Below are 13,930 nucleotides of genomic sequence, written 5' to 3'. Positions count from 1 at the left end.
TGGACGACCACCTGTCAAATCAGCGTTGACTTGGATTCCCAAACTGAGCAGGGTGTTGGACCCGATGGCCTTATATGCTCCTTCCAACTCAATTATTTTATGGCTGATTTGTTCATAGCTCTAAAGGTAACCAGTCGGTGCGGTTTTAACAGCGGCTACCAAGGGGCTGATGCTTTTACTGTAGCTCCAAGCCTGGCTTACGGGTCAGGAAGGATGATGTGCTGCACCCCTCAGATTTGATGTGGCAGTAGAGGTCTGGTCACAAGCTGGCTCTCTTTCTATCCTCTTTTTAATCCAGAGGAGAATTTGAAATGGTTGCTTTTTTTATATATAGTCTCCAGAATCTCTAAATAAAGTGGCTGAGAATGGAGAATTAACTTTTCCAAGCACTGGCCCTCAACGAATATACTGCTGTGCAAACTCTGGCGGGCAGTATTTTAATGTGGAATGGAGGGGATCATCATTTTCCTGTGATTTTCCACCAATTTCATTGTTACGTGACGTCAAGTCCCCTCCAACATACGGTGACTCTGTGAACGAGGCATCTCCAAAAGGTCCTGCCCTCAGCTGCCCTGTTCAGCTCTTATAAGCTGAAGCCCGTGGTTTCTTTTAGGAGGTCAGTTCATCTCATATTTTAATCTTCCTCTTTTCCTGCGGCCTTCAACTTTTCCTAGCATTATTGTCTTTTCCAGAGAATCGTGCCTTTCCAGGATGTGCCCAAAGTAGGACAGCCATTTTTGCCTCCAGAGAAAATTTGGACTTGATTTGATCTAAGACCCCCCTTGTTCACCTTTCTGGCACACCATGGTATCCACAAAGCTCTCTCCTCCAGTGCCACATTTCAAATGAATCAATCTCTTTCCTGTCCGTTTTCTTAACTGTCCGGCTTTCACACCCATACATGGTGATTGGAAATATAAGAGTTTAAGATCACACAAATCACAACTTTTGCAGGTAACACAGACCAGACATCTGGGGTAAGAAAGGTCAGAGTATTAAATGGAAGATTATTCTAGAGGCAAGACAGATGTGCCTTGTTAAACCTTATAATGCTCACTGGTGCAAAGGCTAGTTTGTTGTCCTAGATTTATAGGTTTGCATGTTAGCCTTCTACATCCATCTCACCATTACATTCCAAGCTGCACAACTTAACAATCAAATATCACTATCTTTTTATACAATTATAGTACAATTATTGCCCATGCAATTTCCAATGCAAATGCTGAAGAACAGGTCAGAATGCAACTGCAGTGTATATTTCTGATCTCTGTTTTATTGTATTTTTAATGTTTGTTGTCTCTGCTTTGCAGTAGCTATTTAGCTTATCTCAGAACGGCAGAACTGGAAGGGACCCTGTGAGATCATCCAGTCCAGCCCGCTGCCAAGGAGGCCCACCAGCGGGGAATCGAACTCCCAAACTCTGGCCCCACAGCCAGTTATCTAAACACTGGTCTATCCAACAGTTTGAATCACATTGCCGTAGTTTCACTACCCCTCACTCTGGTTATGGCAGATTGTGCTGAAGAACATGGGGATGGAGATAATGTTTAATTTAAAGTTTGGAGGCAAGATATGGAATATATACCTCCATGTTCCTCCTGCCTCTTTTTTAAAAAAAAAACTATTGTGAAGAAGCTTCATTAGGGCAGTGATTTCTTCTCGCCAGTTTTTTGGCGAAGAATTTCAGAAGGGCGGCATTGTCTAGTATGGCAAATCAGGTCTTCTGGATGTCACGTTAGATGCTGTCATTAAATGGGTCCAACAGAAGATGGTTCGATGCCTGTGGTGAAGACAAGATGGCCGTCGTCTCCGCGGTCCGCCAGCAGAACCTGAGGGGAATGGCAACCGAACCTTACTTCAGCACCAGCGAGAGGAATATAATAACTTTAGAACTGCAGAGCTGGAAGGGACCCAGTGGATCACGGCGGCCAGCCCTTGTTAAGGTGGCCCAGTGGGGAATCGAACTCCCAACCTCAGGATCAGCAGCCAGACGCCTAAACCACTGAGCCGTCCAGCAGCCGGCACTTGCCCCCCTGAGCCAGTTGCCTCAGGCCACCTCACAAATAGGCCCAGCATTGGTCAAAAGCCTTCAACAACTTGCTAGAATGCTGTATTCTTGCAGCTTTGCCTAGGCCTTATTATTCTTCCGCAGAAACGACTCCTGACTGGAAATCTTTGATAAATAAAAGATTATATCATCCGTGCATGGATTCCGTGCTGGGATTTCTTTCCCCCCCTTCCCTTTGCAAGCCACATCTTCAGTTTACACAGCTGTTTCTCATGTTATTATGAAAACGAGGGGCAAACCAGCTCTTGGGAGACGGTCGTGTGCAAGGCGCACACAAATATTCGCAAGCCAACCTACTGGGCATGCGTTGTTAATAAAATATCTTGTTATTCAGTTTTTAATTATTGTCTCTCAGCAGCTCAACAAAGATCATTACCACTTAACGGCATGACCGGGTATGTGATGCAACAGACGGCTTTTGTAATAAGCCATTCTGAATTATCATCTGCTGAAATGACACCGTAATTAGTGATTTGTTTAAATGGGATCTCTGTAATGGTATCTTGTTCACAGGGAAGTACACCAGTTGATATGGTTTGCTCTTTTAACCTTTGCTCCATATATTAGGTGCTTTGGTCCAAGAGGAAATTTAAAAAGTCTGAAATTCCTCGTTTGAGTTCAGACTTGCTGGCTGTCGATACTTTGATTTCAGACTTGAGAATTCTGCGTGTACGTGAATTTATATCACTCAGGTTGTAGCATCTAAATACCTTTTCATCCAGGAAGCTTGGAGACTGTATCCTAAGTTTTGGTATTGCTGTGATGTGAGCCCATTTAAAAACATATCAATAAGGAAGTGAATCTGGAAACTGAAATGAAATAACCCAAAACATGGCAAGACAGATTGATTGATTGATTGATTGATTGATTGATTGATTGATTGATTGATTGATTTACCACCTTCCTTCCCACAGAGGATCCCAAGTGTCTCACAACAATTAAAACTATACAATGATGTCAAAGTACCATGATAATACCATATTGAAAAAAACAACTATACACTTGTTATTCTTGAAATCAAAGTTAAAAACGAATTTAAAAATAACTTTAAATCCTCACCAGTACAGCTAGTGGTGGAGGCTTCTGGGAGTTGTAGTCCAAGAACATCTGGAGACACCAGGTTGGGAACCGTTGGTCTAGAACAGTGGTTCTTAACCTTGGGTTACTCTGGTGTTTTTGGACTGCAACTCCCAGAAGCTTTCACCACTAGCTGTGCTGGGTGGAATTTCTGGGATTTGCAGTTCAAATACACCTGAGTAACCCAAGGTTAAGAACCACTGGTATAGAACTTAGGTACGTTGTTTATTTATTTCATTTGGGTAGCCTCTTTTGGGAAACCCCTGGCCAGCAGGGAGACATACTTTTCCAAAGTAACTTTTCTTGGCCCTGCAGTTCCATTTTCAATATCCCGCAAACACCACTGCCTACACACGAAAGGAAGGCATCAGGATAATATTTTTGTGTTTCCCCGAAAATAAGACATATATTAATTTTTGCTCCAAAAATGCATTAGGGCTTATTTTCAGGGGACGTTTCATTTTTTTTTTCAAGTACAACCATCTATATTGATTCAAAGACAGTCCTGTCATCTTCTTCTGATTGCTGCACAAGGGTGGAGGGTAGGGTGTCACTTCACTGGGGCTTATTTTTCGGGTAGGGCTTATATGGCGAGCAATCCTGAAAAATCCTACTAGGGCTTATTTTCAGGTTAGGTCTTATTTGTGGGGAAACAGGGTAAGTAGAGAAACAGGGTAAGTAGAGAAAAATCTTTAGGGAGGAAAATGCCTTAGCATGTTTATTCACAAAGAAGGTCAACTACATTCAGCTGTGCCTCTTCTCACCGGGCTAAGCAATCTCCCAGAGCTGATCCTTGAACTTCTGAGAGCTGCAGCTACCCTCTCTTGGCTGATCCCCCCGCCCCAAGTACCCAAATCCGGTGCATCGCTGGGCTCTTTTCCCCACAAAATAATGCCACAATTAAAAATAAAATCTGCAGAGAGTCTCTGTGCTTTGCCTTCTCTTTGGCTCGTTCCCTGAAAGTCTTGGGCAGGGGGTTAGACTAGAAGACCTCCAAGGTCCCTTCCAACCTTATGACGATTCTATGATTCTATGACCCACGTCGAATGCTAAAGCCAGTCCAAAATGTATTGCAAGATATTCCAGCAAAGAACAAGTAAGGGTGGAGTGAGTCTTGCTATGAATGTTTCTTCCTTGCCTCTGTAACCTCTGTTGTCTATCATACCAGTTCTACCTTTCACGAGCGCCCTATTAGAGCCTATTGTCTCTACCTTCGCCTTAATGCCGCCGGTGTCATTCACCTTGCAAGAGATTTATGTCCATCACCAGGACAGCTCCCCTGTGCTTTGCTGGAAAGGACGGCCCTGTACTTCATTATCCCTTTATGTCTGCAGCCTCTCATTCATCCTCATAAAACAGCTACTCTACAGGAACCACCAGCTACAGTTCTCGGAGGCGGTCGGGGGAATTCTGCCACTCGCCCTCTTCTTTTATGGTCTTTTCTCTATTATTCGTTTTTTGGAAAGAAGGGGATTTATGCTTTCCCTCTGAGCAGCGGCATAACTTTGAAACCGGCAGACCGTATTGTCATACATTTCACAGATCACTCTACATGACACCTGAACTTCAGCTCGGTGGAAAAACCCGCCCAGCCTGTAGCTAGAAGATGCCCATTTGGGAAGACAGGCATTTTTGGGGGAAAACTGGCATGGCAGGTGATGTGGGTAGAGACGTTTTCCAGCTTGGTTCCCTTTGAAAGCAGGGAGAAACTTTACATAAAGGGTGTGACTAAGATGGTTCGTTTATCCAGGCCTGGAATGTCGAAATCATGCTAAATCTCGGGTTGCTCCGAGGTTCTGTATGTCAGCTATTGGAGGTGAAAAGCAGTGAAACAGGAGCTAAAGAAACCGTGATATCAAAGGAGGTTGGAGGAGAAGATTGTTATTTGCACAACTCAAACAATGTACAGCTTTGTCGTTATGCGCCATCAAGTTGTTCCAACTTACTGAGACCCTATGAAGACTTGAAAAAGAAAAAGAACTGGCTCACAAATAAAGTTATCCTAGCTCTGATCTTAGATCAGAGTGTTGGTCCTGTGGCAGAGTTTTGAATTTCTGGTCAAATTCCTCTAGCCGCACAGCAGAAGGGCAAGGACTCACAGAGCAGAATAGCTTCAAGTTCTCCAGATTAGTCCACCCCTTTTTCTCACCAATTTACAGTCTCAGTAACTCACTCGGGGACATTAGTAGGAGAAAGAAAGAAAGAAATAATAATCTTTACTTACAGATCAAACAGCAAGCTGACAAACATGCCTGCTTTCGACAACAGACTTCAACAGACTCTAGAGAGGGGAAAAAGCTCTCAGCAGAGAGATGGGGCTCTCTTTGAAATCAGAGGCAGGAGGGGACTATGGGTGAGTGCTAGGTAGATCGACAGCCATCCCAACTCAGGAAGGTCCCTCCCAGCCAAACCAACTGAAAGCAGCATGCGAGGTTGTAAAGACTCCAACAGAGATTGGATAAGCTCAATGATGAGTATGGCAACGTGGCTGCCAAGAAATCTGAGCTGCGGGCGTGACTCTTCCCTGTGTCGGCAGAAAGCCAAAGGCCTCTTGAAGACTTCCAGGAGGCCATCAGCCGAGTGGCCTTTTGGACTTCCTCTTGCGCTTTGAATGAGCGACTGACCCACGCTGTCCTACAAGTGGCTTCTTTTGAAATTCCCATCAGATTGACAGGTTGTGATGTAGTGGGAATGCAGGAAGGGGGGACCCAACATGAGGAGGTGTCTGTAAAAATAGGCCTAAAGCTACTGGCAATTCTTGGGCATTTGGTGGTTTGTGTGTTGTGGTCCCCCCCCCCTTCTGTGGAGAGAACATGTGTTTTTTGAACACTGTCAGAAATTTTGAAGGGGACGCCATCCCGAGCCTAAGGAACCGGGGGGGGGGGGAATAGAGAAGTCTCTCTTTTCCTCATAATGCGCCTTCTGTTCCAAACGCTTTCCAGCTTTGCCTCCAGGAATAATGTGCTGTTTGGTTAAACAATACACACAGAGGGGCTGCATGGGTGAAAGGCAGGCAGGGGAAATGGCGAAATGGGTAACTTAATGAAAACTAAGCCCACCCCCCTGCTGTCCCTATTAAAAAGGAGCTATTTAGGTCCCTCACTCTAGGAAAAAGCCAGACTTCGGGTGCTGCCCTCACCTCCCGTCTTGACATGCTCGGTTCTTCGAGGATGGGAGTGTGACTCGGACGGGGCCAAGGGAGAAGGTTCGGGTTTTGGTGTTGCCGGTGCCAAAACCCTTTCAAGCGTGGCCCATCACGGTGCCTTTGCAGGGACTATTCTTTGAGATGTCGGCTTCCATCGGGAGCCGCTGGGGCTTGCAAACGGTCTCCTGGCATCAAAGTGGCCATGGGCAAACTCTTCCCCGAGCGAAAAATAAATCCTTTCCTTTGTGCCGACTGCCCCGCAAGAAGGATGGGAGAGGCGTCGGATCGGCTGCGTAAGGCGTACTGAAAGCCATCCTCCTGAGCAGTTCGTTTTGCTGGAGATATGAGAACGAGGGCCATATACGGGTTAAAGATTTGGGAAATTCGCATCATATCACCCAAAAGCTGGAGGATTCTGAGAGGTGTAGTCTCAAAATTAACTTGTCTGACCTCCGGTTTCCGGTCAGAATAAGAATCGGAACCCAATTAAGAAGAATGCACATGTTCTCCTCTTACAGCGTTATCCCTCTGGGCGTGCAGATCTTTCCGTCCCACTTGCCAGAGACATCAGGAGGACAAGTGAAGCCGTTCCCTCTCCCACCTCGCGCGGGCGGTCACAAAACAAAAGCAAGCCAATTTGTCAAACGCAGATTCAGGCAAAGCCGTGTCAAAATAAGCAAACCATTTTTTCCCTTAAGAGAGAGCACTGCTTCTACAGATGGAATAAGCATCTCGTCTAGCGGATCGCTCAGACAAGGCTCAGGTTGGTAGACTTCTGTACTAGCAGGTGGCAGTCAAAAGATCGGTCTATGGGGAAAGGGGTGGTTTTGCCTCTTATAAGCACTTCCTCCTTATCCTAGGCTGCCCAGTGTGCTCTCATCTCCAATCTAGCTCGAAATAGTTCCAGATTAGGCCTAAGGCTCACCCCAGCCATTAGGGAACTATATGAGGCCATCAATGTTGGAGAGGCACCCCAGTGGTAGCCTCCCGGGTTCTACCTCCTCCCCCCCCCAGCCATTCCCACACAGCCACGCCTGGTCTGCACCAAGTAGCCTGGCCTGCTTCCTTTGGATGGGGATGAAGTGGGGGAGTATTCTGCCAGACTGCCTGTCGGGAAAGAGACTGCCATATTTCTTGGCTTCAAGCAGCTACGTGTCTTGGATCTGCCCTGCTAGCATGTCTCTCTGTCCAGTTCAGTAGTTTAGGGTCCGGCTGTGGAGCCAAAGGGTTGGGAGTTCGATTCCCCGCTGGGTCTCTGGGGAGAAGAACCAGCCTGGGTGGCCTTGGGCCAGCTGCACCGTCCCACAGCGCCCCTAGAGGAAGGGAAGGGTAAAGCACCTCTGAGTATTCTCTACCTGGATAACCCTGAAGTCGGAATTGACTTGATTGCACATGCCTATTATTGGACTACCCAGTGTGGTGTAGTAGATGGAGCGACAGCCTAGGGCTCTGGAGACCAGGGTTCAAATCCCTGCTCAGCCATGGAAACGCGCTGGGGGAGTGGAACTGGGAAAAAAACCACTCCTTAAATACCTCACATACCTTGAGAGCCTTGTTAGGGTTGCTATAAGTCAGTCCTGACTTGACAGGACAGAACAAATAACAACAACAAAGTAGGAGCCAAACTATGCCAACCCTAAGAGGACATGCGAGATCACGGAGATATTTAAGGAGTGGTTTTACCGGTTCCACCCCCGTGAGTTTCCACAGCCAAGCAGCGATTCAACTCCAGGTTTCCTGAGTCCTACTCTGGAGTCGGCAGAGGAAGATCAAATCTTCCTCGCCTTGAAGGAGATACGGATTGAGAGACACCCATGTTCTAAGTGTTTTGAGAAAACTGGGCAGGAACATTTGGTGCCCAGGAAAGAAAACGAGGAGAGTGAAGAGAGAATCATAGAATCCTAGAAAAGTGAAGTTGGAAGGGGCCTACAAGGCCATCAAGTCTGACCCCTCACAAATGGGGAAGAAGGCTTGGTTGATCTGGCCGTAGATCAGATCTGGGCAAAGTGCGGCGCGAGGGCCACATACGGCTGCAAGACGCTCCTGTCCAGCCCGCCGGTCGTCGCTCTTGTCTGGTGTTCAAGCACTTGTTCAAGCCCAAGACAGACTGGATTTCTCTCACTGAACAAGCTGAGCATCAAAACCATTTATAGCTTTTTGTCTAAAGTCGATCAGTTACTTATCTTTAACATACCACAAAAAACCTCTTTAGTATTTGTGAACAAGTTTAAATTTAAAAAAATCATAACATCACTGTTTCGTTTTATTTTTAAGTAAAGTTGGTTCGGCCCCCGAATGCAGTTCAGATTTTTCATGTGCCCCCCCTATAGAAATGAATTGCTCACCCTTGCCTTAGATGCTGCTTCGGTGACATGCTGGTTTACGGACATGTGGGGACAATCTGGGAAGCGGGGAAGAAAAGCACACCTATCCCCCGGATGGGAAATGGCCGTGGGAAGCCTTCAGATTTATGACACAGTCATTTCCTGAGGGGGCGACAGCTCCCCTCCTCTTTCAAATCCCACAATTTCAGATTCCAGACGATGTTCGGATTCCACTCATGGAAGAGCCAGAGGACTCCTCTTGAGTTGGTCATGTTATTGAAGGCAGATACGAAATATGGACTTAGAGGATGGCTTCAAGCAACAGGCAGCCCGTTCTTAAAATCAGCAGTCCCTTCAGTGTTAAAAGACATCAGCTTGTTATAGCATAAGCTTTCCTGATGTCCTGTGGCTCTCAAATCGGCTTGCTTCTTTTTCTCATTGGTCATCAGGAGGTAAACACAGGCTTCATTTGCATGTGTGGTTGCCTTGGCACAATGCCATAAGCATTCCTGAAACACAATACTGCTTTGATTCTTCTACACAGCAACTAGTTTGACTCTACAAGCTTCTAGCCAGCATCACACTAGCGGTGAACCAGAGCTAGTACAAGTTATTTCTGGACCACTCCCATAATCCCCTCACCAGCAGGGACAGTGGGACATTCTGGGAGTTAAATTACAAAACACCAACTTTTCCGAGTTCTGGTTTATTTAACTCATTGGCTTATTTATAATATAGTATTTATAGGTAAAGGTAAAGGTTGCCCTTGACATTTAGTCCAGTCACATACAACTCTAGGGTGCGGTTTAACCTGCAGCACCACGACATCCCTATTTATATCCCTCCTTAAATCACAGGTTCTTAGGGTGGGATTCAACAAACATAATTGAAACCAGTCTAACAGTTCAAAATTAAACAAAAAACCCCAAACAATTAAACAAACAAATAAACAAATAATCATGATGTGCCGTCAAGTCAATTCTGACTTATGGCAACCCTTTCCAGGACATTCCAGGTAGAGAAGTGGTGGACCATCTTCCCTTCTTCTTGGGGGGGGGGTGCCCTGGGACTGTGCAGCTTGCCCATGGCCACCTAGGCTGGCTCTTCTCCCAGGAGGCCCAGTGGAGGGAATTGAACTCCCAACTTCTGCTCTGAGTTATCCAGCCAGCTTATAACATATAGAGTTATGGAAAAACATTTAAAACAACTTAAAACACGTTCAGATGTGCACATGATTTAAAGCCCTTCCAGGCCATTAACACTCTACACGCCGCCCCAAACTCCACCACCTCTCCGAGCCAAGATCTTTCAAGCCCAATGTTTAAACGCCACCTTCGAACTCGACACTGAGATGACATCCGCGTGGGCGAGAGTCGAGCGCTTGGGGAAGAGCCTTCCAGAGTCCACCTGCTCACCTCTCCACATAAGCGGCCCCTCTCCGTGGACGTCCATGGAGGAGCTTCCCCCCCTGCCAGCCCACCCCAGCCCATGTGAATGATCAAGGAAGAATTCATTCCTGCTTTCTGGTTTGGAAGGAAGGCCTCCGTGCAGCAGAGTGCAATTTCGCTCCCACTATGTGCGTGTTTGCCCTGGCTTTGCTTGACGGGTCAAAGACCTGGTTCTGTGTTAAGAAAGGTATGCAGATAACACGGGGAGGGAACATTTTTCCTGGGCCAGGAATGTTCCTTCAAAAGCTCGGATCTCATTCAGTGCCGCTGGAGGAAGTGCACAGGAGGCTGTGAATGAACCCAGCCGTGTGCCAGGATTTTATGGAGGCGTCGGTGCTTTGATAGATTGCTGGAATTAAGGAGGAAGCAAGCTTTATTGGAACCACGGCTTGCTTAATGGTTAGAGACACTGTTTTCCTCCACATTTTCCTCCTCTCCAAGCTTGGTGGCATTGGCTTCTTTTCTTAAAGCCCCTTTAAAAAACGTTGCTGTACAGAATTTTATAAAATGTGGCCGATGGTGCATGCTATATCTTTGCTGCATAGCTCCACTGGATAGTCCAGTGGTTTAGAGGTTGGGAGTTCAATTCCCCACAGTGTCTGTCTCCTTGACTCTGTGATCCCTTCCAGCTCTGCCTTTCTCAGCTTAGTATTGTTATTCTATTATATTTCTTAATTTAAAAACTGGTATTTTCAATTCATAGGTATCGATTCTTATTCTAATGTAGTGCTTCCAACCTGGAATCCCCGGATGTTCTTGGACTAAAACTCCCAGAAGCCTTTGCCAGTAGCTGGGCTGGCCAGGATTTCTGGAAATTTCAGCCCAGGAACTTTTGGGGACCTAAGGTTGGGAACCAACCACTGTAATGCACCTTGAGGCCATTTCACAGATTTGCTACCCCATGGGGAATTAGAACTGGTCGCAATTTCCTGATGAATGCATAGCCCCACTCCCTGACTGAAGGATTCTGGAAGCGGTAGTCTTCCAATTGTCCACAACTTTCCCACGTTCATCCCAACATACACATGCACAGTCACTGAATGAGTGTCTCAACCTACCCAGAGATATGTTTTGGTGGCAGCAGCCTTGTGTCACAGAATTGCTCTCCTGAGGAAATTTGCTGGCCCTTCTTTGCTGCCATCTTTAAAAGATCTAGGGCAACCTTTTCATTCTAGTATCCTTTCTGAGAGCTAGGATTGTCCTGTTTGAAAATGAGGTGAACTGCTACTAAATTCTGTCCCTTCCCCCACCCTTTCATTTTATATATGGACACTTAACTTGTGTTGCTACATTACAATGGCCAACATCTTATTTGTAAATTATTCCTGTGTAAGGGTGATAACATCACCAGCAAGGAAAGATTTTTCAGTAATTAAAGACTTCCTGTTTATGTACCTTGGCTCACATAGGTCATGTGCAATAGGACTGATTGCACACAAGTCAGACAAGCCATGGAACAGGAGCAGGGACTCTTTAATTACCTAAGGTCTCCTCCTGTTGGTGATGTCATAACTTTTACAGGTGTAATTTATGGGAACACTTTTTAAAGAAGTCATCCTGCAGGTCTACTCATATGGGTTGGAAAGTGGTAGAAAAATTTAAACGAATGTGCTTTCTCTTGCTCTCTAACTTTGGCACAAGCATTCCAGAGCTATGAAAGTGGCATTTTGCGTAATTTGAACAAAACGACCCAAATTCTACTTGCGATTTATGCTTGCCAAAGGGGATTGTGTAAGTCACAACGGCAAAAGGCTGCTTATTAACGAGGTGCTGATGGTGTTCCCTGGCACGCACCCTGTTGCACAACTGGCACGTAGAACTTACAAACCGGATCAGGGTTGCCTGATTGGCAGCATTCATTTATCAAATTCCCAAGTTTCCAGATTTGCCAACAGTGGCAATTGCAATTATGCATGTGGAAGGGGCCCTGCTCGTTTTGCTAAATGTTGCCCTGGAAAACTAACTCGAAATCCGCTTCTGTGGACTTTCGGGCGCCTGTTGGAACGCCTAGACCATCTTAAGAAACTGACTCAGAGGAAAGATGCAAGCTTCCTTTTGCTCAACCTATCCAGCTGGACTCCTCTTCCCCTGGGCTCTGGCCTCACCTTTGCCCCTTGAGCGAAACAATCATGGCTAATGAAAGGGCTCATTTCTCAACCGGCTGCCTTTTCTCTCTCCCCGATGAGCTTATTATTTATTGCCAATCATTTGTCGGCGGCTGCAGCTGAGAAAGTAAAGCCCCCCTGCTTCCTGGAATCACACACGGTGACCCTGAAAAGTGCCTGAGCAGAGCCCGGCTCCGATGGAAACGGTGGCCATCAATTAAAATTAACAAGTGGCCAGTCCTCAGGGGGACGCTCACTAAGGTCACAAATCACAAAGAGCTGTGGTGCGGCTGCTTCTTTTCAACATGCCTTGTTATAGAAGAGGGAAGGGAAAAAAAGGAGAGTGAGCCAGAGCACCCCAGTTAATGCTTCACCCAAAGCTGAAGGTCGAGAGCAATTTTAATTATTGGAAAAGCCATATACCCTCTGCTATTGCTGCCAACAGTGACAGTGGGAATAGCCTGGGATTAATCTATAGGCATGCAACTAGCAACGCCCTCGCCTTTTCAGATGATGTGGCCTTGGGTGAATATTGCATGGATCCCTGTGCTAATATCAAAAAGTGCAGGGTTGATAAAGAGCTGCTGGAGAGCAAGGGCTTGAGTGCGAGTCTCATTCCGCAATCTCCCAGGTTCAAATCTCACTTCTGCCACTGATGTAGCCTTGGACAACCCGCGGATACTCAGGATTAGGGTTAGAGTTAGGGTTAGGGTTAGCTCAGATGTTGAGCTGAGCTAAACAGAGACAGACAGGCAGGCAGACAGGCAATGAGAATGTTGTTTTCTGGACTAAACTCCCAGAATTTCACAGCTGTCCATGCTGCCTCCAGGATCCTGGGAATTATAATTCCCTGAATTCAGCAGTTCCCCACCTCTCCACACACATATGGCATGGAGGTCTTGCACACACCCCCATGAATGTTGGCAGAACTGGGCACCTGGGGTTCCAACCCCAGATACAGGAGGAGATCATCCAATCCAGAATTTGGTACAAACGTGTGAACTTCAAGCCTAAAATTGAACCGGCCCCAATGCACGTGCCAAAATCTTCTCTTTCCAGTCCTTATCTCTCCACCCACCCACCCCAAAACGGCAGGACGAGAAGGGAAATCTATGGATCCCTGAGACCAGTCCCTGTCCAGGAGGCATAGTGAGGAATCGAAATCCCTACCTCTGGTTCCATAGCCAGATGCTTTAAACCTCCCCCCCCCCCGAGCTATCTGTAGCCAATATGCCTTAAAGCTTCCAATAATGATGGGAGGGAAAAAGCCTAAGGAAACGGCTGCCCCAGAAGAAAACTGAAGTGGGAGAAGACGAGAGAAAGGGTGGCCGGTGGCCTAAAAGAGGTACATAATGGAAAGGCCTGCTTTCCTGTTGCTTCCTCTGCAGCACAGGACCAAACGCCGGCCACTAGCAATTTTTAGCAACATCTGAAAAAACATCCCAGCCACGCCGGGCACCAGCTTGGCATTCTCTCCTCCTTGATTCGGAGTTCTCCTTGAAGAGCGATCCGAGCGAGCCAAGTGCCTGCTTGGCATTCAGGGCTGGGCTTATTTTTAGACGTTTAAAATCTGCCTGTCACCCATTCTTCAAATGCATTTGCGTGACCTGATAGCGAAGTACGAAACGGGCAGATAGATAGAATTCCCCCTGCGGTGCGCGGCGCCACGTACAGCGCATCCCTAAGGAGCCGTCTTGGAGAAAGGAGATAGACGGGCCTTAGACAGGTTTCTTTTGTGGGCCTACATTTCCCAGAATGCCCCG

This window comes from Pogona vitticeps, chromosome 6, assembly GCF_051106095.1.
Source record: "Pogona vitticeps strain Pit_001003342236 chromosome 6, PviZW2.1, whole genome shotgun sequence".
Classification (NCBI taxonomy): Eukaryota; Metazoa; Chordata; class Lepidosauria; order Squamata; family Agamidae; genus Pogona; species Pogona vitticeps.
This window is presented reverse-complemented; position numbering follows the sequence as displayed.